This window comes from Cupressus sempervirens, chromosome 2 (assembly GCF_028749045.1).
Source record: "Cupressus sempervirens isolate cs-2001-9-10 chromosome 2, ASM2874904v1, whole genome shotgun sequence".
Lineage (NCBI taxonomy): Eukaryota > Viridiplantae > Streptophyta > Pinopsida > Cupressales > Cupressaceae > Cupressus > Cupressus sempervirens.
Window position 1 is genome coordinate 21815058 of NC_143119.1, and position 26765 is coordinate 21841822.

Sequence of the window (26765 nt, forward strand, 5' to 3'; positions counted from 1 at the left end):
TGAATCTAATAATGGTTACAATGTTTTGATCATGAGTCATGATCTACCCTGTTAAAGGCTTACAAAAGCTATTAGGTCTAACCTTATTAAAGGATTTCAACACCTTATTAGAAGTATGTCTTGTCAAAGGACTTCAACTCACAATTAAGTAAGAAACCTTAATAGATGATTTCAATATAGTCTGTTAGGACTATTGTGTTAAGAGATATAACTAATTCACCTATTAGAATGACTTAACATTGATCCTATATTTAGCACTGCATTGTTTGATGATAGATCACCTCTAAACTAATGTATTCTTGATCCTTCTTGATTAGATGTCTCTCTATTGTATATTATTCTATTCCTTTGTTCTCCTTTAACTTATTATATAATGGAATTTCACTTCATAATTCCTTAGCCACCATGAATGCTCTATTTTCCCATACAAACTTCCCTCTTTTCTCTTTGCACACACACATTAGAAAGTTTAGGGTTTTTCATTCTTAAGAAGACCTAGGTGAGTCTGGGTTAGGTATGAATGAATATCTATGATTCATCCATTTTTTTTCTTAAACCTTCCTTTTACCTTATTAGTTGTGTGCAATTCATAGGGATTCAAACTACAGATTCGTCCTTATCTCCAAAATATCATAATTCAATCTTGAAGTTGGCTAAAAAATGGTTTATATAGTAGTTTGTGTCATTACAAACAACTATAAAAAAAATGTCTTATTCATCATCTAAAGTCTCTGATGCTCAACATATATTGATTCCTATATTGTGACTCAACATGTGAATGACTTGGCATGCACTGCTTACTCAGCTTTTGTATCACTCAACATACACTATCTACTATGCACATGAGTGAACTAAAACTCATTGTGAACTCAACATGCTCTGTCCAATACATGTTGTGCTCAACATGTACTACTTATTCGACATGAACTAAGTAAATGACTTAAGTGTATAGAGACTCACTTGTCAAAACCAATCTAAGATCAACAAGCAATGGTATGATCTGGCTCCAAGTGGGAGATTATTGTTGTGCAGTCTAATCACTCTCCAAGTGGGAGATTTCTCTAATGTGGATCCTAATTAGACTTAGAGGTTTATTTGGAATTGTTTTCTCCTCATTTTATTTATAAAGGGTTTGGGGGTAGTGCCCTAGGTGTACTCCCTATTGTAGTATAGAGTGGGGTCGAGGGGCAACACCTTCGTGGGAGTTTTTTGGGGCAGCACCCTCCAAGCCAAAAAATTATCTTATATTGTAAAAGGTTTTGGCTATTATTTTTCTATTATTCTAGCACTAATTTTGTAAGTGGCAGAAATCTTGTATAAAAAGGCTTAGGGTTAGAGATTTTTATAGTTGTAATGCAAAAATTGGTTCTTGCAGTGGTATTGAGCTATATGGTATTACTAATTTTAATAAGGTTGTAATCATTAGATAGTAATAATATTGGACTTGTTTGTGGTGGACATATTCCAAGGATTGGGTGAACCACATTAAATCTTAGTGTCTTGTGTTCTCTTCTATGTGATCTATTATTTTCTAATATTGGTTATATTTGCATGTAACTGTTATTTCTGTTTAATGTTAATCTTAATAAATGGGTAGCTTTAGGCTCCAAAGGTTCGTTCAATAGACCTTCTACTATATACTTACTGTCATCAATGTTAACCTCATACTCTAGAGGCTTAACCCATGCCACTCTAAGTTTGACTGCTTGAATGTAAACTTTGTCATAGTCAACCATGAAACATATATCTTTCTCATAGTCTTCTATAGGACTCATAGGGATCTTGAATCATTTTTACATCTTTTCTTTGAATACTTCAAAAAAATTATCCATGATGTTGTCAAAATTCTCATCCATTTCAGCTATATACTCATTGATTTGATATAAAAATGGAGTATCCTTCCTCCATATTATTGGTGTTATGAAATGCTATAGGTTTCAAATTACCCTAATGAGAACAAGACATATCTAGGGGCAGCTAACTCCCATCCTTAACATGTCATTTCAGACACTAGGCCAACTATAAGGCTAGACCCTTCTTCTACTCCGGGCTCTAAAAAACCTAGGTGGGTGGACCTCGGATTCAATTATATGGTAGCAGCGTAAAACATGTTCCTGAATCTATTAAAGAAGATACAAACTCTTAATTATCCTATTAACTCATGCGATGACATAGATTTGCAGTAGCTAAATGCAAGATAATACAATTCATAAGCTAAGTGAGGGAATTCTATTGTAACTCTTCAATATGAAAGGGAAAAGTATTTAATTAATGATATTCATTTTCAGCAAGACCTCAAATATGCAGTAGTAAAAATGAATGATCCTATAGCTAATCAGTGCCTTATCTATTGGGCAATTCCATGAATCTAATGCATGCATCTGTGATATCAATGATATATTTCATACACCAAGATATCAAAGCTATCCTATCACCTTGTGAATTAGACATCAATGATCATTTAGAACTAATTCTCACAAAATATCCTTCTCAAAATAACCAGTAATTCTGTCAAACACATCAAGCATTTACTTGGCTCTTTGTTCCAACGCCAAAATATATTAGGCATATAACCTTAAGGTGATGCAAACAGGTCTTAGTTCTTTGCCCCTAGACCACATAAGACAAGAGACTACTGATAGGAGATGAGAATTACAATGAAACTAAATGAATTCTTGCTCATTTATATTCATTTCCTTGAAACAGTACATTCAAATGCATGAAATCAAAACATAAAAACACCCATTAAATCTGAACTTTCTATATTATCTTTCCTACTAATGTTCATACAAGAGAGAATGTGTTGAAGAATAATGTGGTGTCATAGCAATGAGAACATATCAAAATAATGGAACCAATGGTCTCATAGTGAAAAACTAGAACTCCTAATGGTATCATAGAAATGAATCTTTTTCTTCCCAAAAATGGGAACCCTTACAATGAGAAAGAAAGAGAATGATATAGGAGGAAGTGAATTCTTGGATCTGATCTAATGATGACATGTGTCCACTTGAAATTCCCTCTCCTAGCAATGAAAAGAATCTTTCTAACCTCTCTCTGCAACTGCATATCAAATCTTCAATCATTTTTGCCTCCAAAAGAAATAAATATTTTAGATATTTTGATTGAAATCATAATTGATTGCAAAAGACAAAGAATTTTTGGAAATTACATCAAAATCAATAAAATTGTGAAATACTTGCAGTTAAACACATCATTATGCATCAAATTTTGAAAAAACTGAGCCAACAAAGTATATCAAATGCATCCCAACTAAATTTTTGTAACTACATTAATGAAATCATTGCCTGGAACTGAGCATCCCACTGAAAACACAAAACCCCTTGTAGCATGCACCAATGACCATCTGTGTTAAAACTAGCTCTAGAAATGGATAGCTTATTCCTTGCTAATTCCAAAGTATGCTACACTACATATGTCACATTGTAATCATGCCCCTAAGACTAATTTGAAGTTTTGGCTCCTAGAAATTCTTATTTTCTCCATCTAATCATATGATTCCAACTGGCATAACATCTTACATTCAAATTATGACCTTCATGATCTTACAATTTTTGTAAGATTGTAAGGCCACATCCTTAGGTTTGCGATCATGTTTTTTGCACTTTAGTCATAACATTGAAGATCAATATTCTTACCTTATATGATATCACGACAAGGGGCCCATGGAATCTACTTCTCGACCACATGATGGGTTGCCACATGGTGCTCCTCTTTCTTGATTTTCTTGACCTTATGCTAGTCGTAGCATCGTAGACCCCAAGAATTCTCCTAATGACCACATGGCAAGGGGCCCATCATAATATCGCAGCCCCCTAGAAATTTCCCCTTGATCTCATGAAAAGTTCCATTTTCATAGTGTCACAGGGCTTCAATCTCTAGCTCCTAACCTTTTGGTCCCATGCCTTCATCATAGTATTGCACACCTCCATTTTTCTTATCTTGTGATCATATGACTAGGCTTCAAGCTGATGCCATGTGGTGGATTTTCATTTTTGCAATATCTCACCCCTTCATAATTTAGCATCCCAATGTTATGACATCTTGGGCTTATCATGATATCGCACACTTCATTTTTTACCTTCTCGACATTACACCAATCATAGCATCAGGACACTTCAAACTTTGCTTTATGATCCTATGATTAGTTGTAAGATCATACATCCTCAACTTTTAACTTATGATCTCACACCATGTCATAAGATCAGAGCCCTTCCAAATCTAGCTTCCAACCACATGACGGCTTGCCACTTGTTAACATTTGATTTTTTCTTGATTCCATGTCTTTTGCCACCTTATTTCCTAATCATTGACATGTCATTACATGATCACCACCATGTCACCCACCACCTAGGTTGGTTGTTATGTCACCATGCATATTGATCAAGAAACTTCCCTTGGTGACATAGTGATTTCCATATGATTATCCACATGTCACAATCTCCTTCCTCGAATTCCATGTCATCACACATCATCGCTTGGAAAAAAAAATCTCATAGTGTCCTCCAATTGGGCACCATGGTGGGCCCCTCCTTCATGTCTATTGCTTACAAAAGCCTCATTTCTTAAAGACACTTACAATCTACATGCTTTTTTATTTAAAAGACAACATTACCCACCTAGGCATGAATGTGGGATTAAACATATTTTAAAAGATATGCCTCTACTTTATGCTTGACCCTTTTTATCCATGTTCTTCTTTGCTTGCAGCTTCATCTTTCCTTGATGTCGTCCTCCACTATGCTCCAAACAACAATTTTGATGTCGTCTTCTTGCTCTATGCCATTAGTACCTTGGCTTCATTCACATGGTAGTTAGTGGCTATGGATGTGCTGATCTTGTGTGCTCATGGACTCCTCTGCATTCTCTAAAAACATTGACCCATTATTTTAGTGTAGAACTACTTCAAAAAATGGGTTTCCCAAAATGTCTTGGAATGCCAATTTATCATCATATAATAAATAGACTCACTGAATGGAAGGTGTTAGAATTATTAAACACCTCTTAGGCCTCAAATGGGTAGCTGGGTACAATATACATCAAAAGCATTTGCAAGGCTTAATTTTAATGGTACTCAAAATTAGGGTTTCGATTTTGAGTCCCAACACATACTATAGAAATTTGGAAGGGAGAAAGTTTTGAACAAAGAAACATAAACATGTCAAAAGAGAACTAAACTTACACAGGTTGTTCTTTAACACTCTGATGCATATTTGAGAATTCTATTCTTGGATTATCTAATCTTGATGATGGATTACAAAGTGTGATCTAAAATGTTGATGCTAAAAATTATACACATAATCAAATCTAGTAACGGATTACATATAAGGTCTTGTGACCCAACCTAGCTTGGTAAGGTCTTGAATTTTCATCATTTCTTAGTGATCCTTGTGCATCTCAAATACTAATATGGATCATTCTTGTTGCTACCTAGAATTGATGTTAGATTACTTATTATGAATCATAGTTCTAGTGGTCTCCATAGGGAACTAAGTTGAAATGATTGAGCCACCCAACTCATTGACATGGGTGTCAATAACTTAAAAAAATTGGCTTGTATTCTCTAAATATTATGGTACCCATTGCTACCTCATTTGTTTTCTAATGTTGTCAGCTTTGGCTTTCTTTTCATCCTCAATTCTACCTATGTTCATATAGTTCTTAGCAAGATGTCCAACTTCTATACAAATATAGCATCTTTTTGTAGTATTTATTTTCCTCGTATGATATTTCACATAGTTTTCTCCAATGTGCCCAAATTCACCATAGTGGTGACATCTACACGATGTGTTGTAATTTCATTCAAATATTGCTTTCATAATTTTTTCTATTGGGTTCCACTTCTTGGTTTTGCACTATAAAGATTTGTGTCCTTGTTTCTTGTAATTGTGACAATCTCCTTCAAACTTAGATTTCTTTGTACATTCACTTGCTCTATGACCATGCTTGTTGTAACTGTAACACTTTCCATTGATTTTTTCTTTTCATTGTTCCAAAATTTATTTGATGTATGACCTATCTTACCACAATGATTATAGGTAGGCCTTTTGTTCTTTTGAGCTCCTTGCATAGATGATTCACCTTCTTTTGTATATCCTATTATAGCTTTGTATTTGTGCTTATAATTACTTTGCTCATTCAATTGAGTCATTCTTTCATGAGATTTCATCATTCTTTCATTAGTTTTGTTTTTAATGTTAAGATTATTCTATAGTCTTTCATTCTGTGTCCTTAGATTGATAAGCTCTTCATTTTTACTAGTGAGTTTATCAATAAAATCTATTTGTTGAAGGGATAGTTGTTGAAATTCATTATCCTTTTGTTCTATTGTTGGTCTTAGATGGTTTTGAGATTTGAGTGTCAATAACCTTAACCACATTCTACATTGAAGCTGAGCAACAGTGTGTGCCGAGTCAAAATTCCAATAGGTATTGAGTGACTTTAGGTGCTAAGCATTATATAAGTTCCTAGTGATATATAGGTGCCAAGTCACAGTTGATGCCAAGCAAGTTAAAATGCTTCATATGTCAAGTGAGCTATAACTATACATGTGCTGAGTAAGACAAAATGTAATAGGTGTTGAGCAAACCAAGATAGTATATGTACCGAGTACCAGTAGTCCAGTATGTGCCGAGTAATACATAATTACCATATGAGTTTGTACCCTCACAAACTCGGATGTAAACCATTTTTGGAGTTGAAATAGAAGGATTTTGAAGGAGAAAAAGGATAAGGATGAATCTTTTACATTTCTTATGTAATCAACATGCAACCAATCAAAAAAATGGAGAAGACATGAAACCAAAGAGAAAAATGCAAGGAATGAGCAGGAATTCAAGATTCAATATGGATTATAGATCCATACCTAACCCTAAGTCTTCACAATCATTAAAAGGATGTCAAAACCCCCATTTTTTGTGGACAAAAATAGTGTATAGCTAAACTATAGGAAAATTTAATATGAAAGTGTGAAAGACTTAGAGGAATAGAGTAGCAATTACACATCTAGTTGATCAAAACAATACAAGGAACATGATCAGATATCAGATCTCATAGGATCAAGATTAGAATGAGTAGATCAAGTGCCTAAAATCAACAATTGAAGATTGTAAGAAATTAGATCAAAGATTCCTAATACTTTCTAGCCTTTTTATTAGATAGTGAGAATCCTATGTTGATAGGTTAGCTTAACAGCTACTTTGTACATCCGTTGAAGAGGTGACTAAATCCTTTAATAGGGTGACACTTCATGTAAAGTGTTTATAAATCTTTTTACCAGGTCACTATTGACACAGTGTAAAACCCTTAATAGGGTAGGCCTTTCATAGGGTAGACCATCAAAAGTGGTCAAACAATTATTGTTGTAGTGATTTTTGTGGGTATCATCCCCACCTCATTTTACCTTTGTATTCTTGGAGGGTTTCTAGGTTACCAAATCTAGTGTTATGTGTTTTATTGCATGTGTTTTCTTTATGTTCATTTAATATGTTTACATGCATTCATCTTATTTTCCGTTATTTGATTTAAAGGCTTAGAAAAGGTTAAAAGTGTGGTACTTTTGATTCACCCACACACCCCCCACCTCTCAGAAGTACTTTTCCCATTTTGAACATTCCAATAATTGGTATCAGAGCTTTGGTTCTCACAAGGAGAAGCATAATAGCTTAGAGAAAAGGTCAAAAGATGGAAGTCTTCAAACATGGGAAGATCATAGCCAATCAGGTTATTGTTGTACACCTCACTCTACACAAATTGGAGGAAGGCAGAGAAGAATTGAGAAAGTCCTTAAAAACAAGGAAGGATATAGTCATAGCTGAAAATGACATACACTACAAGGAGATTGATACCACACAAGTATTTTCCAATGGAGATTCCAAGGAGTTTGATGCAACAATAGTAGAATTGATGGACAAAAATAGAGTACAAGCTAAAGAAATTAGATTGCTCAAGTTTGAACAAGAATCACAAGCCATAATGCTTTCTGAAGTGATTGAACAAAAGAAGAAAGCCATTGAAGACAAGGCCATGATAGAAGATGATAAGAGAAATCTTACCAATAGACTAGAGGAGAATACAATTGAGTTTGAAAGGATCTCAAACATGTAGCTAGACACCTTAAGTCAGATGGTGAATGCTCATCATGAGCTAAACATGAAGGACATTGAGATTTCCACCTTGAGAATGCAAAATGAGCAATTGTAGAATGAATTGAAAAGAGAAAAGGAGATAGCAAAAAGTTTCAACAAACCCAATGACACTATCAAGTACTCTGAGCAACTACTGAAATCACCAAGGGCTAGTAATGATACTTCAAGACTTGGTTACACTAGCACTAAACAAGGAGAATCGTCCAAGACTATAGAAGAAAGAAGTAACAAAGGTAAGAATTCTAAACCTACATGTCATTTCTATGGTAAAAAGGGACATACCTCTAATATATGTAGGAGTAAGAACATCCATCAACATGATAGGCCTACAAATGCAAGCTTTTGTCACAAGTACAAAAGGAAAGCACATCAAACATATGAATGTAGAACCAAGATCATAAGACACCAAGATTTGAAGGTCACTCATTTGAATGCAGATCAAAGCCTATGTGGACACCTAATCAGCCTACAAGAGGAAACAACCATGGTCATTACCACAACTGGGATTACAATACTAGGTATAGCTAACACTATTGTCAAGAGTATGGAAACATTCCTAAAAATTGCATAAGGACACATTTTAGAGGAAATTACAAAAAATGGTTAAGTCAAACTACATGTTTCAATTACTTGAAAACTGGTCATATCAGCAAGAATTTCCCAATAAAGTCAAAAGCACCCAAGATAGAAGTCAACAAAGGAAAAGAGAAGGTTGATGTTGAACAAATAAGAGAACAAATGAAAAAGACTTGGAAGAAGAAAGATGATTGCCACACATCAGATGGAGGGATCACTTCACCTGAGAGGTCAAGTGATCACACTTCATCCAACTAAGCAAAAGAAAGGTGTATGGGACTAATATACAAAGTTATATCATACACCAGTTTCAAGACAAAGAAGTATTGCAAGGAAGAAATTTGCATGAGCAAAGATGTCAAGTCAAAAATTTGAAGTTTTTGCAAATACTACCCAATTGTTCTCAGATGCCGAGTGAAGCTCCAATGGATGCCAAGTGAAGTGGAGAACTAAAGGAAGCTGAGTAAATGAAATACAATGCGAGCTAAGTCATGGTGAAACCTTCAAGTGATGAGTTTATAGCTGTAAACACTAAGCATTTAATGCTAGGTTTTGATAGGTATAAGGTCAAATTTGTTCATTTTCATGCCATTTGAACATAGAGAAAATAAAAAAAGGAGTGCAAGAGGGATCATACAGTGACCTTGAAGCCATTTGCATCGATGTCAATAGAAAATTAGCATACATTTCAGTGATCTAAGGTATTTATCAAGTGTCAAGCTACGCAAAATTAATTTTTTTACTATATTTAAACCCTAGTTTGGTATAATGGCTTCTAGTTCAAGAAACCCCAAAGGAAAGGAAGGTCATGAGGTCAAGTATTTAGCAATAAGGTAAAGCAAGCTAAGTTTAGGCCAATACCTAAAGTTGCCTACAAAATGACCTAGTGGATGCATTGTCTATCATTCCACCTAAGGTTGTCATGGTGCAAGATGTGAGAAAATGTTATAACTACAAGATAGGTGTAGTAGGTGATCTAGAGATATTCCAAGCCTATGAAAAATTGTGTGAGAACACGATTCTAAAGGATGAATTCCAAATAGTTGAGAAAAAGGGTTTGACCAATGCCCTAGTTTACCCTACAGGATTCAAAACTAAATGGATACAAATTATTTTAAGTAGAATTCACAATGGATGTTTATGGTTGGAAACAAGACTAGTAAAGATCACAAAAAGAATAGTGCATAGGGTTATGGGTTTTCCAACCCTAGATCAACCTAAGACCTTATGTAGTGATTCTAAAGAGATCATTGAAAGGAATATTGGACCCAAATGGAATAAGAGGGGTATGACTATTGATACTATAACTGATCCTCTTCTAGATTTTGCTATGAGAATAATATCCAAAAAATTCTATCAATCCAATAGATTAAACAATGTTCCATTTATAGCTATTGATGTAGCATACAAAATGGTGAAGAAAGATCACACATATGATCTATCAAAACTAATGTTGCAACAAATTAATGAAAACCTAGGAGCAATAAGGAGATCAAATGGTGCTTAATGCAAATTTGGTTCAGTTCCTATGTGTATATTCTTTTATGTTATGGAAGAGTTTACTTCTATAGGAAAGGTGAATTGGAGCCCTAAAAAAACTACAATTACACAAATCAATGAGTTCATTGATCAGATGGGTGACAATTTTAAGGCACAAATGACAAGTTACTTTGAAGATTTTAAGAAATCCATGAAGAAAAGGGTTGGAATACTAGTTTCCCTTGTAGAAAACCACATAAACGATGTATGCTTTTTGGTTGACATTGACAACACCTACATCTAGGTAGAAATACCAAGAGTAAGATGGCTAAGGCCATTTGAATATGAGTTTGATAAAGATGAAGCCTTAGCAACAATCATAGCATTGCTTGCAGAAGAGATAGACAAGAAGGCTCCTTGCTTTGGCACATATGATGTTGTCAAATCAAAAGTTGAAACTAAATTAAAGATAGCCACTCTTATCAAGAAGAAACATTAATTAGTAAAGAAGATAAAGGAAAAATTTGGAGCAAGCATTGAAGGAGAAGCAAGTGGTCAAGAAGAAGTAGAAGGAGAAAGTGAAGAAGAAGAAGAAGAGCAAGGGCTAGGCTTAATGGAGTTGACCTAGGGTTTAGGAGAAGACAAGGAGGAATGTGTCGAGGAAGAAGAAGCCAAGGAAGCACCTATACTAGTTGAGCAAAAGAAAAGAAAGGCTAAAACTTAGCCTCTAGCTCAGCCCAAGCCTAAGAAGATCACTAAGCCTACACAAGCCAAGCCAACTCCAACAACAAGGGCTACTACAAGGGCATCTACACAAAAGGCTAAAGAGGAAACAAAAGAGAAAAAGAAAGCCACTAAATAGCCTACTAAAGAGCCAAAGAAAAGAAGAAAGTATGTGGAATAGCCAGATACTGATGATGAGGAAAGAATAGAATTAAAGGATATCAGCCAATTTAGAGTGGTAAGTCATCCTCCCAAATCTGCTACAGACAAAATTTGTGAATGTTAGCAATGCAGATTTGAATGACTTAAAAAACATTGATTTCAATAAAATTAGCAGAGAAGAATAGAATAAAGTAGAGGAATCTATGCATGCCATGATGGTAGAATTCAAAAACACACCTCTAGAGCTAGGCAATACCATGCCCAAGGAATTGTATGAGATAGTTGAAAATAAATGGCATTATTGTTTTAAAATGGAAAAGGAGATTAGAGAATCTACCTTAGCCCAAGTAAAGCCTAACATGACAAAGGGTCAAATAACAAAGGCTAATAAGAAACATGGTGGCAAATCTGCACCTAAGTAGAGCCTTTAGCATCCTACAAAATAAGATTGAGGATGTAGTGAATAAATTCACACAATTGTGGAAAACAGTTTATAAGATAACTGATGATAAGGAAGAAGAAATAAATAAGACAAAGACCAGTGCTAAGGAAAAGATAGAGGAAGAGAAAACAAAAGAGAAGAAAGGAGAGGAAGAGAAGCAAGAGGAAGAAATAGCTAGAGCAAATGAAGAAAAGAAGAAAGAGGAGGAAGATAAGAAAGATGAGGAGGATAAAGAAAAAGGTAAGGAGGAAGAAACACAAAAACAAGATATGGCAATAGTTAAATAGCAACAAGAAGAGGAACAAAGTGTGCAAGACACACAAATGCCACCTCCTATTCCACCTCATACAACCATCACACCTGCAGACACAATAATCAATAAGGATGTTCCTAAAAATTCAATTTAGAACATCAATCCCCTAACTACAGAGGATCTCTCCAAGATCCTTCACCAATCCACTCTATAGGCATAGTTATGCACAAGCCCTATATTGGTGAGTGTAGATGAACTATAAAAGGTAGTAGTCGTACACTTGATTTGTGTCACACTCTAAACCATTCTATCCAAATGATTCCATGAGTTGGAATGCTTGGATGCCAGCTTACAGCTCCCAATCCATGGAGTGCAAGAAGTTAGTATTCAAGCATGAAGGCTCTTAGCCAAGCCTTAGAAATGTACTTCTTGCTAGTAAACCGTGCAACGGGAGGTTCTTTGAGACAAGAGCAAGAGTGCAAATATCTTCAAGGAATCCCTCAAGAATGCAATGCAAGTATCAAAACTAAGCTAAGATGATAATGCAAAGTACAACTATTCTAAGCATGAATGAGAGTATTACAAAACCAAATATTAATCTATGTGAGATTATTGTAAGAATGAAAACTAAACTAACATGCAACTATGCTAAGAATTCCATATGATCCTATGTTAATATGATGGAATGAGAGAATGTAGACAAGGAGTGAGAAGTTCTCCACAAAGCTCCCAAGAAACCTATTAGAAAACCTCAAGCATAACAATATTCAAAAGATGGATCACTTGAGGGGGAAAGATCTCTCCCTTTTAAAGTCGTATGAATGGTAGAGATCAAGATGAAGATGGTGGATGATCAATGGTGGAATTCAAAAATAGGTGTGATCCATGTGCACACACAAGTCAACCAATAGAATATAAGTTGACTTGTCACATAAGACAAAAGTCTCACAAGCCTTTTCTTTTAATTGAAAAATTGAAAAAGGACTTTATATGTGCACTTTAAGTGGGTTAGAAGAATGGGGTGTTTTATTTAATTAAAAGGGGACATGTTCTTTTAATCAAATAATGAACCTACGATAGCATAGTCAAACTATAAGTTATAATCAAATAAATTGATTATTAGCAATTTGGTCTAGGTAAATGATTAAATTAATTTAGCCAAAATGTTGAAAAGGGGGAAAATAGTATAGACGACCATTTTTAGGTGATTACAGTAGCAGAACGACAAAGAAAAAAGTTGAAACCAAAGGAACTACATTTCACCTACACAGCTACTAGGACTAAAATTTTGATTCTTTCACCACCAGAAATAGTAGGTGACACCACACAAAAGTCCAGTGTAGTGGAAGGAAAGTTAGATGAGATTTCATACAAACATTGGTAGAACTACCAAAGATAGGAACTCCTATAAAGACCCTTTAGAAGCTGATCATTGAAGCCATTCCTTGGAAAATCTCAACTCCAAGCTTGAGCTCAACCAGAGTGGCTAGGGCACTTCACTATGGAGACCTTGAATTAGATGAAGATATTGTAATACCTTCCTATGACTCCAAGATAATTATGATGGCACAAATTAATGAAATGCAAGATGCATTAGATAGAAGGAAGAGGCAGGAAATAATTAGAAAAGAGTACAAAATTAAGCAAGCACTACATGAGATTAATGACATCTTTATGTATTCCTTCAGCTTGCAGTCACCAAATGAAGAAAAGCCCATAATAGAGCAACTATCAGATATAGTTGACTAGGTGACCAATGAAGACCAAGATACTAATGCTAAACTTATGGAATGGTCAGAAAGAAAATTTCAAGGGAAGGTAAATGAAAAGATATCAAGTGGTATAGCACTTGAACAGGTTGAGTTGGCCAAGAACATAGACAAGGTCAAAGTTGTACTTGAGAACATTTTCTCATTGTACAAGAAGCTATTTGATTTTTCTAGCTTCACACATGAAACAAGTCAAAGAATAATGAGCTAAAAAGAAATTTGAAGACTTCTAGCATGAAATTACCCAAAGATCTAGCTCAAAGTGAGAAGCATTTTGTACAATCACTTCACACTCAAAGGGAGTTAGCTGTACTCATAGTAGAGGAAGCCAATATAAAGGCTAAATTGATGCAAATTCAATCCTCTATCACCCCACATTTGGAAAGTCCTCCACAAGGAGCAAGTATATGTAGAAATAGTTCTAAAGGAAGATCCTAATCTATCTACACTTGATGGACTTATACACCTTGCTGCAAAGACTTGCATCTAGCACAAGTCATTAACATTGCTTTGGAGCATTGGGAAGCAGCTCTGAAAATAATAATGGAGGTAAATAGTAACTTTTTGGCTAAGTATGGTATTACTCCTTAGAACCCTTTGACATTAGTTTCAAAAAAGGGGGAGATATATGTTTTAGTGGAGATATAAGGTAGATGTAATATTTTGATAAAGATATAACTAACGGGGAGAATACTATAAATTTTGATTACATTCTTTCATTCATTTTGAGAATAAAAAGGAAAGTTTGTAGATAGCCAAAAGGGGGAGATAAGTAATAAGATAAAGTAAGGGGGAGATAAAAAAAATTTTGCAATCATATGGAAGATAGCTCTATTCCAAATTTGATACAGAAAGCAAAACTTCCATTGCTCTGATAGATCAGATATAGAAGACAAGTACAGAATATAGGAATAGGGAAAAAGATAGAGTATCAGGCACATTAGCACAAAATTTTGGTTTTAAGAATGAATAAGGCATAATCATCTTAGGGGGAGTTATAAGGTATATTGTTCCTTACAAAATTTTGAAATTTTTGTACATATACAGAGTAGATTAGATAAGGTACTCATAAGGATAGATGATAATGATTAGTTAAGTGTTTTTGACATTCATGTTAAAGGGGGAGATTTTTGGTCTTAGATGGTTTTGACATTTGAGTGTCAATACACTTAACCAATTTCTACATTAAAGCCAAGCCATAGTGTGTGCTGAGTCAGAATTCCAATAGGTGCCGAGTGAATTTAGGTGTCAAGCATTATATAACTGTTGATTGATATATAGGTGTTGAGTCACAGTTGATGCTGAGCAAGTCAAAATGCTTCATATGCTGAGTGAGCTAGAACTATACATGTGCCAAGTAAGATTGAATGTAATAGGTGTTGAGAAAACTAGGATAGTATATGTGTCAAGCACTAGAAGTCTTCTATGTACCGAGTAACATAGAATCAACATATGAGTTTGTGCCCTCAAAAACTTAGATGTAAACCATTTTTGGAGCCGACATAGAAGGATTTCAAAGGAGAAAAAGGATAAGGATGGATCTTTTACATTTCCTATGTAATTAGCATGCAACCAATGAGAAAAATGCAAGGAATGAGTTATAATTCAAGATTTAATATGGATCATAGATCCATACCTAACCCTAAGTCTTAACAATCATTAAAAGGAGGTTGAAAACCCCATTGTGTGTATGAATGAAAATAGTGTATGGGTAAACTATAGGGAAAACTAGTATTAAAGTGTGAAAGACTTAGAGGAATAGAGAAGCAATTACACATCTAGTTGATTAGAACAATATAAGGAACATGATCAGATATTAGATCTAAGAGGATTAAGATCAGAATGAGCAGATCAAGTGCCTAAAATCAGCAATTGAAGATTGTAAGCAATCAAGTCAAAGATTCCTAATACTTTCTAGCCATTGTATTAGATAGTGAAAATCCTATGTTGATAGGTTAGCGTAAAAGCTACTTTGTAAATCCTTTGAAGAGGTGACTAAATCCTTTAACAGGGTGGCACTTCATGTAAAGTGTTTATAAATCCTTTCACCAGGTCACTATTAACATAGTGTAAAGCCTTTAATAGGGCAAGCCTTTCATAGTGTAGACCATTAGAAGTGATCAAACAATTATTGCTATAGTGATTTTTGTGGGTATCATCCCCAACCCAATTTTATCTTCTTATCCCTAGAGGGTTTCTGGGTTATCAAATCTAGTGTTACGTGTGTTATTGCATGTGTTTTCTTTATATTCATTTAATATGTTTACATGCATGCATCTTATTTTTAGTTATTTGATTTAAAGGGTTAGAAAAGGTTAAAAGTGCGGTACTTCTGATTCACCCCCCCCCCCCCCAAAAGTACTCTTCCCATTTTAAACATTCCAACATCTATCTCTTCTTTGGATTTAGCTTTTTCTTTGATGACTTCACATAGTCTAATTGAATGAATTTATTTCTCTCTTTTTAGCTCTCTAACTTCTTCTTGAAGATTGGAATTATTTTCTGACAGATCTTTGATTGCTGCATCAGCTTCATCTAAATTTATTTATAGACATAAATCTTCAATTCTTTGTTCAATGTAGAGATTTCCATCCATTTGTATTGCAAGATCTTTTCTTCTTTTCAATGATTGGGAGAGTTTCTCCTTTCCTTTCTTGAATTGTCCAATCACTAATTCTAGAACCAATATTTCATTCTCAATAGCCTTAACTAGCCTATATACCTCCACTACCACTAATCTTATCTCAAGCTATTAAAATTTTCATGTGAGAACCAAAAGAGCTTTGATAGCAATTGTTGTAAATATAAGGTAGGCCAGGTTATTGGGAGGGGAGGGGTGAATCATGAACAAATATAACTTTATCTTATTTCACCAATTAATCCTTCATATATTATTATGATCTCATTGCATGTATGAAAGAATCAAAGAAATAAAACATTCATAACACTTTGACACAAGATATGATGACCAAGAAACCTTCCAACTAGAAAGTAAAATTGGAGTCGAGATGATACCCATAAGCTTTAGTACTGTAGTATAAAAGTTTACCTATTAAGGCTTACAATTGACCACTTATGGTGATCTACTCTATTAGGAGCAATAAGGACTATAAGGTCCACCTTGTTAAAGGATTTAAAAACATACAATTAATTATGCACTCTATTAGGAGATTTGGCAAAAGACTGTTAAGTCTACCCTATTAAAGGATTTGATTAATGCATGTGTTAGGATGAACTAGTGGCTAATCTCTGATATGCAACTCTAATTTTCTAAATGAGATTCCTTGTATTACAATGATCACCTAGCTATGATTGATAGATCTCTATTTCCTCTTTTACTTCTTGTAGTCTTTAATTCACACTCATATACTTCATAATCTTATTCAATGAAATTTTTGTATATGATACAATGCAATATATATATATATATATATATATATATATATAACAACTAACTATTGTCAGGTACAATACCAATTTTATCATAATTCACAAAGTCGTCCCAACTATTGTAACACGGGTTCTAAAGACAAACTCGGTGATGCTATGATAGATGATAACCATAGTCAATGTTTTGTAAACTCTGGTAGTTGGTTGAACTTTAAGCTCTATCCATACTAATCACCTCTAAGTACCATGAACTCAGTGATCATTATGTGACTTGGTGAACATTGATAAAATTGGTAGCTATTGAATCACTCAGTTGACACTACATGACTCTATGAACACTACATGACTTGGTCAACACTAGCTTCACATCATTAACACTATGAGCTTGGTAAATACAATAGAACTTGGTTAACATACTAGAGCTTGGTTAACACTATTATCTTCTTTATTTTTTTTGAATAGCTTGGTAGCCTCTGCTACACTCAATTTGTAATGTACATACTCTATGAAGCATGGTAAACATTGTGTAACTTGGAAAACACTATAGACTGAATCAAGTTCTCGATACACATTGTGTTCTGGCTACTTGTCTCAAGAGCAACTAGAACATTTGGTTAACACTATTGAATGTATGATAATCTTGGTGGAAATTATAGATCTTGGTAGTAATGTAACCATTTGACTAAGTATTGAGTCACTGACAGACAAATTGACATTAATGTCAACAGTTTTGTATTTTAATTATGCATACATTACATAACTCATTGAATATATATTAATACATTTAAAGATTTGGTTTTCTTATATAAAAGAGAAGTGTTTGAAGCATGAATGTATATCAATTCTTTAAATAGAAGACTAGAGAATAATTTGACAAGCTCAATGACTATAGCTGATAATAATTATAGTAAATTTTATATTCCTCAAATTAATAGGAAATATTTATTTTGTCCCATAAACATGAATATTATTTTTTTTGAGACAAATAGGGTGAGATATCTCAACATTCATGATGCTAAATTTTATCAATGACAATGAAAATGATAACTCAAAACTATTTTCTAATCAATAACCATATGGGTAATATGGTATGCTATAATAGCAAGGTAGAGTAAAGTATGAACAATGAAAGGATTGAATGCAAAAATAGAACAATAGATGAACAAATCAATAAACAAAAGAAAAAATACAACACTAGATTTATCATGGATCACCATAATTATGGTTGCATATAGACTGAGAAGAGTATTGTATTAATTATATAAAAGATGATTACAAATGACACAAGAAAAACATGTATAAAGGATCCAATTACATTACATAATGAAAAGTCTTGTAAAACTTGTTGGTGTTTTTCAACTATTAAGTAACAAGATACTCAATACCAAGATAATGAAAGCACAAATAACCTAAGGATCAGCTACTTCCTATAAAAAAAATTGAATGTATTTCTTATCTAGACCCAACTGCAACTAAATCAAGACAAATTTTCTACTCTTTAAGCTCTGCATAACCAAGGTGGGTATACCTAAGGGATGGCTCAAAGAAATGAATACAAATGAGCAAGAATCTCTTAGTTTCATTCTAATTCTCATCTCCTATCTCTAACATATACATAGTTTGTTCATTCTATGAAACTTTAAGACAATACACATCCCTTATAAGTAGATTTGGTCATAATTCTTCTCAGGTTTACAAGTATTTCTAGCAATAGTAGCTAACTAAGGCTTAGACATCAAATGCAAACAAGTGTGGACCAACATTCATAATCCTTTTGAAAAGTAAAGTAAAATTGATTTTAATGTAAGCTTGATGATTGCCTATGATATCTTCAATTACAAATTTAATTTAATAGATTAGTTCCTAATCCATTAGGATTTAGAGTCCATTCAATTCCTAGATCTGATTAATTTCTTTGCAATCAACATTATCAACAATTCTTACAGAAAAATGTACTTAAAAACATCCTTCCTATTACCATGGAGACCCTATCAATACCACTAAAGAATTTATTTAATTCATTGAACTAATAGAAATAGTGAATTGATATAGAATTTGATTCAGTTGCATTTAACTCGACAAGCGTTGCTTATACAACTTCACAATAACTAGTTGAAGGAAATGGAGAAAAGATTTAGGTAGAAAAGATGTGGTGATAGTTCATATCTATATTAATTTCATTTTGAAAAATATTATATATAATTGAACAAGACTTAGATTGAATCAAGACAAAACATCTAAATCCTTTCAAATAGATGTATTCCCATAAAGCTACAAAGAAAATATATCACAAAGTATTCATCAAGAGGCTGGAGAAAACATACTTAGTAAAGACTTAGAAAGACAATAATTGAAACCCTTTCTCTAGCCTTGGAATCTCACTTATATATTATGAGATGCAACAAGCTTTAGGCATCGAGAACTAATAGCTATCCTTTAGAAAAAAAAATTTTACATTTTTAAGCTATCACCAAAAAAACACTATGTGTAACAGAAAGACCTTTACATAATATTCTTTTTGATAGCTTCCACTTTTGTTACATTTTTGGATGCTACAAATTCCATGATTGACCTTTTCCTATTCTAAATCCTCAGCATATGTAGCTATCTAGTTCACCAATGATGTGCTAGGCTCTGATTCCTGCAAATTTACCTCAACTTTGTCATTTTCACTTGCATCATAATGTACTATCAAGTTGATAGTTATACCTGGTTTTATTTCTACCACATCATCCATCTAGCCCATAATACTTTCATTTTGAGATGGTTGCCCTTCTTTATCTTCTTCTTTCCTCTGATCTATCAAAGGTGCATCAATGATCTATATTTCATCTTGATCCATCTTATCATCATCACTTTCAACTTCTTCCCAGTACTCATTAGAAGCAATATCTACCATCTAGTAGTAAAAAAGTGTGTCATCTCACCAGTTAAACTATAGAATATCATTTTTCTTCTTGATCACATACTCAACCTCTTTATCAATATTGACAAAATCTTGTTTGAAAGAATCAAAGAGTAATTGGACCTTTACCATTTCTTTTGTTTTGGTTGCCCACAATGCATGTCCCATTTTATTAATGACTTTATTCATTCTTTAAAAAAATAAATCATCTAATTCTTTTTACCATTCATCTTAATTCTCTAGTTTATTCTTCTTATCCAAAGCAAGGGGGGATTAATCAAACTTCTTACTTTTGTACTTATCCAAGTAGCTAACAATTCTTCTTCGCAACTCAACTCTCTTATCATCAAATTCTGGAAGATCGTTAGCAACATCATAAGTTATTTTAGTATGGTCATGTGAAGATCTTATAACAAAATAATACAACAATGTAACCTCTTTTCTTCTCTTGCTCCACTTATTGAAAATGGGTTTCAAAGACTCATCATTTTCTTTCATTTCCTCCCATATTTTTATTACCTTTGACAATTGATCATAGAATAATGGCCATTCAATTTTTTCAACCAAATACATGAGAGCTATTCTTAATTTATCTTCATACTGCACATTCAACTCTACATGTAATGCCCATAGCTTACTCTTCTCTTCTTCAAAATCTTTAGCTATATAGTACTATGGCCTCTATGGCATATAAGGAATCTACATAAGGGGAGTGGATTTAAAAGGCTCCACTGGTGGGTGAGGGTGTCTGGTCTTTGGTTTAGAAGACTGTCCCCTCATTTTATTTTTAAGTTCAATTCCTTTTTGAACTTCTTTATTGTAAGCCTCCAAAACTTTCTCATACTTCGCCTATAACTCCAACCTTTCCTTCTCAACTCTTTTTGTAGTAGCCAAAGCTAGGTGAGATGTACCAACATTCACACGTGGAGCCTCCACATGGGTTATATCTACCACTATCTTTACAATTATATTTCCCATTAATCCAGTGTTATTTGACTATGATGAGATAGTCCTAGATTCTTTCCTTAATGACCAAATGACTAAGGTAGCCTAGTCTTCACTAAAGGTGGCACCTTTTATTTCTTTCTTAATTTGGCCCTACATGTTTAATTTATTAGAAATAGAATTAAAAACTAAAGCATCTACTATATTGCAATTGGGTAGCAGTATAATATTAGATGTTTTTACCATCTGCCTTCCATCTCCATGGGTTATATTTTGAAATTCTTACATCATTTCCTCTTTTATTTGATTGTACACGACTACCTCCTCCATTTTTGGATGCTCTGTTCTTAACTTTTTACACCTTTATTCATATTTTCCCATACTTTCTCTCCATGCAAATTTGTAGAAGGCTCTTGTTCTAATAAAACTATCATTAGATATCAATTCATGACCATCTTGTTTAATTATAGGATCTAGCTCTTTTCCTCTATAATCTACTACTGTCAAATCTAGGTTTGGCATTGGAGGTTTTTGAGGATTTCCCTCTTCTAGCCCTGCCTGAGTAATAAATACTCCCCCTTGGGACCCCATTTGTTCAACTTTCTCTCCAATGAACTGCTCCTCTCCAATCTATAAAGGGGATTGGGTAGGCAAATATTCCTCAATGTGAAGACCTTGTTCTTTCATTATTTTTTACCTCTTGGGTGAGAGCTCATCAGGTCTCTCTTCCAAGAAAACACTAGTTGATTCTATTATTTTATTTCCTTATTCCATAGAGGTCTTCATATTTTGGATCACACTGTAGCCTGGTCTTTTTTGGATAATTAATTGTCCTGCTCCAATATTGGGAGTGAATGCTAGCCTTCTCATAACCTCCATGGCTTTATCAAGATAGGCATTAATGAATAATTATTTCTTCTCATTCATTTTTTCCATTATCTTAGGAAAATTTATCATGAATTTATTTATTTTATCTTCCTCTATTTTTGCATTATTTAAAGGCTCATAATCCTTGTCAAAACAATGAATAAATTCCAAAACTCTTGAAAAAACCCTCCATTTTTGTTTTTTGATCTCTTGCTCCTACAAAGAGAACTCATTCCTTATTATATCCTCAAGATGATAAGGATAATGTTTAATGGAACCAAGTTTAGCTATGAATCTAAATGCTAAATCATAGAATCGCTCAGTATTACAAAAATGGGGACGAGATACAACCATCTTATACTAGTCTTGTAATTTGTACAAAGACAACCAACCACCTTTTGTAATTACAAAATGGTGGACTATAGTACAAGTTGGTAAAATTGAGCCTCTTTGTCTTTTTATCAAATATTTTTCCTCCAATACACTAGCTACCACATTATCTTAGCTATCCCCACTTTTAGAGGCACCTGGCAAGGCAATAAATGAGGAGTCCCTTTGAAACCATAAACTCCAAACATAGTTGAAATAGAGTATGGTATAATATCTCCCTAGTTATGTTATACTTTTAGACTAGTAGGATTATCCATGGGCTTGATAAAATTTACTAGTGCCCTAGAAACTCTGGGATTGTCATTTTATAAGAGGCAACTTAACTTTGATGCAAAGTACCTATCAAACCTGACAAAACTACCCTTCTCTTCATCCCAAGTCATATATGCACTCCATAGTTAAACTAGCGGAGCTTCTCCCTCTTGTTCTCTATTAAAGGCCATTTCCTTCAGAAAATATGTCACAGCTTTAAACAAGAACATGTGCATCAATAATGAGTAGCGACCAAAAGTTTTTTCTACCTTGCCCTTGGCAATTCCAACCAAGCCTGTATGGATTTCTTCGACTAAATATGAGGAAAAATCAAAAATAATATCAACACCCAAAGAAGAAATTTGAACTAGCATATACATAAAACTTATAGGCATGATATTCTGCTCATCCTCACCAAAAATCCTACACAAAGTCCTATATATCTCCACAGCCCAAGAAGTAAAATATTCCTTTATAAAAGGTTTCCTAGTAGATGCTATGATTACTGGTAATTTCCCAATTGTGCCTATGTGTGCTCTCAATGCACCCTATCTGATCTTATCCCTTCTAGATAAATATTCATTTTCTAACTCTTGTAGGTCAATAGGTATATGATAATCTAGAAGTGGCTCGAGACCAAAAAGTTCTTGAATTTTCTTAGATCTTATTGTGATCAGATATTTTCCATCCAACCTTCTCACTACTCTAATTTTTGGGTCATAATTTTTAACAAGAGCCTCTAATAGGTCATAATCCATGAAAACACTACGGACCACTAGTTTTCCCAAGTCAATGTTCCAAATATTTCCATGAGGGGCAAATAATTTCCTTTCTAAGAACCATTTTTTGAAGAGACAAAACCCTATTTGAGAATTTTTGGCATCCGTAACCTATTTCCCCTTATTATACAATCCATTAGCAATTTTGAGTCTAGGGTTCAAAGTGGTTAATTTCTTTTTTTTAGCAGATTCATTTGTGGACTCAAGCAACAACTCAAGGAGGTCATCATGTATGTTTCTAGATAAATAGTCAACTTGACCTAAGAAACTTTCTTTGGAGGCATGACGATTAAAATTATAGAGTACTAGAAAGCTTAATATATAATGGACCAAGAAACTCATGCTTTTCATCATCCTATATTTGTAATTCTATGACACATCATGATTATTGGAATTTCTTCGTGTTTGTGTATGAAGGAAAAAGAAATATTTGTTCTCAATAGCTCTAATCTCTTTGGAAACTTAAAGATTTGTTTGTGTATCAAGAAAAAATCAATATTTCTACAATATACTCTATTTGTGGTTCACACAAGGAGCTTTCAATCTTTATAAATGAGTTGTAAGGAGAATAGATTGGCACAACCTTCTATTTTTAAAAATATACTGTCGATTTCAAAAAAATTGGTGATCAAGGAATAAAAAAAATGATGACTCAATTTCTACTTGCCAAGCTCAAAGTCAATAAAATAAACTTTCTTTGCATAAACCTTTCTTTTACTGATACCAACTTGGACCGAACCCACTGGTACTTATGGACATGTGTCACCTTCTCACTATGTTGCTATGCATAAATAGTGAGCAATTTTCATATGCAATATATTGACCACCGTTGGTTCATTATAATTTGATGATGTGCCTTTGACCATTATTTTAACATGGCTATGGTGGGTCCCTCCATCTTTTCATTTGGTTGCTATGTCACATGGAATAAACATCGCAGAACTCTCGATGGTGACTTGGCGATAATCATTGATGAAACTTTGATCTGATGGTCCCGACTCTTTATCTGCCCTTTTCTTAGATGTTTTCCCATGTCATATGTGATGTAACAACACTTTGAAATGCTAGCAAACCATATATAATATTTTAATCCCTTTTACAACATGATAAAATTGAGCCCTGCCATATCTTGTCTTTTTTGGTTAGGTGTTATGTTGCTACCAGTATAAAATATTGGTTTTCAAGTTGCAACATATCAACCACCACATTCTTTAAAAATATGGCACAAGAAAAACACACATGTTCTTAGTTATTTCCAACATGTCACAATGATTATTTGCTGACTAAAGAACTTTTGGGACTCACTATTCAATATAACTATTGTTGCATTCCATCTTTTTAGGCAAGGTGCTATGTCACTACCGATAGGATTCCTTGATTTCCCAATCATGACATAGAGACATCCTTAAGGTGTTAAGAAAATTTGATGCCAAGAAGTATCACACATTTCCACCATTATTACTACAATTAATGCTTTTGAAAATGCATCATAGGCACACAATCTCATTAAAAATAGACAAAATTACAGTGCATGTCCATTTGTTAATCTCACACTTTTTTATTTTCATGGCAAGGTGTTATATTGCTATCGGTAGGATTCATGCATTTTCTAGTCCTGACATAGTGACCTCATGGACTTTTCCAAAATTGGTGATGGAGAAAATAGTGCCTTCCAACTAGTCCATTTCTTTGATACTAACATTTTTGACATCTGTTTGACTGTCAAGAACGTTAAAATAAGGAAAAGTTTGCACTCATTTTTCTATTTCTAGTCACCATCTTTATGTTTTGTGATGATCACCATGTCATATATGATAAAATAATTGTAACTTCACTATGTGACATGATGACCACCATAGATCTAGAAGAGATTTGATGGTAGGAAAATTTTTAGGAAGAGGAGACTAAATGGAAAGAATTTAAAAAGGTCTCTAGAAGGAAAATTCCACTTTCAAATTTGATTTGCCTACAAAACCCTTTTTTTTAAATAGAAATGTATGACCTAACAAGTTTTCTTGGGGAATTAAAAAAAATTAAAAGGGTTTCACCTATTTTTTATTTAAATGAAACTTTGCACAAACCAAACCCTATCCTATAGGAATACAAACTTGTCTAATTTTTTACATGAGAAAAATAAGACCACCAATGGCTCTGTCTAGGGATCATAGACTGGCTGTGTCTATGGAAGAATCTAGAATCTTTCATAGAGTAGATCACATACTTGACAAAGGATGACAACTTCTAGGAGAGAAACCACACCAGAAAAGCACTATGCACAAGAACTATACATAAAGACAAAAGAGATATACAAATGTACAAAAACCTAAAACTACTATTCATAGATAAAACAAGTATTTTAGCAAAAATACCTTTTCAAGAACTATCCATGAACTATAAGCTCAAGAACCTTACCTGATAGATCCTTCAACAAATAAGAATCCTCTCCCTATGAGGCTTAAATTAGATAAGGGCCCAACCATATAGGATAAATTTTCCATATTTTCCCTTATCCTCAATCCTGGCATTCCACATGAGGACTAGATCTTCAAATCCAAATTTCTTACTCACTATTCTTCTATCATAAAGTGTCTTAATCTATAGTTGCAACTTCTAATTTCTAAGAGAGGTTCCCTTCCTAGTCTCATTCAACCCTACTAGCTCATCCATTCTTTCCTGCATGTCATCAATAATATCTTCATCATATTTTTGGATGTAATTATAGAGTTCCACTAGATTGTTCTGAGGCATCCTTACTTGGATTTCATACACAATATCAAAGGGTGCTACTCCTATAGCCCTTTTTATAGTCACCCTGTTAGCCCATATAGCTAATTGTAATTTAGAATCCCAATCTTTCTTATTATCATCTAGTGTTCTTTTTATTACTTTCAACAAACTTTCATTAGTGGATTCAACTTGTCTATTTCCTTGTGGATGATATGGAGAAGATACTACTCTTTTAATCCATTACTTATCACAAAATTTTATGAATTTTGTGGATCTAAAACACATTGCATTATCTATTACAATCCTTTGAGGATAGCCAAACCTTGAAATGATATTATTTAGCAAAAAATTGTTGACAACTTTGCTAGTTTCATTTCTTGGAAGAATTTCCTCTAGCCATTTTGTGAAGTAATCAGTAGCAACCAATATCAATGAATAACCAACACTAGATTTAGGAGAGATTTCTCCTATGAAATCCATTCCTCATTGTTGGAATGGTGCTTGAACTTCCACTAGTTTTAATGTAGTGTTTCCTAAAAAATTTAACTTACTTGTAAATCTCTAACAGGCATCATACTTTCTTAAAATCATTTGAGCATCTTTAGAAAGGGAAGGCCACTAGAATCTAGCTCTCATCACCTTGTGTGTAGTGGTTTTGGAAATATAATGTCCTTCACAAAATCCAAAATACATTTCCTTCAATATTTCTCTTGATTTTTCTTGATCAACACATTTTAGTAGCACTCCTTCAAATTTTCTTCACCATAAGTTGTTTTAGACAATAACATACCTAATGGCTTGTAACTTAGTGCTTCCTTTTTCATTTTTAGTCAAATGAGATGGGGCTTCCATATGTTGTAGATAATGAATGACATTAGTATACCATTCACAATGGTCCATTTCACATAAGTTTGACATTAAATCATCTGTTACTATAT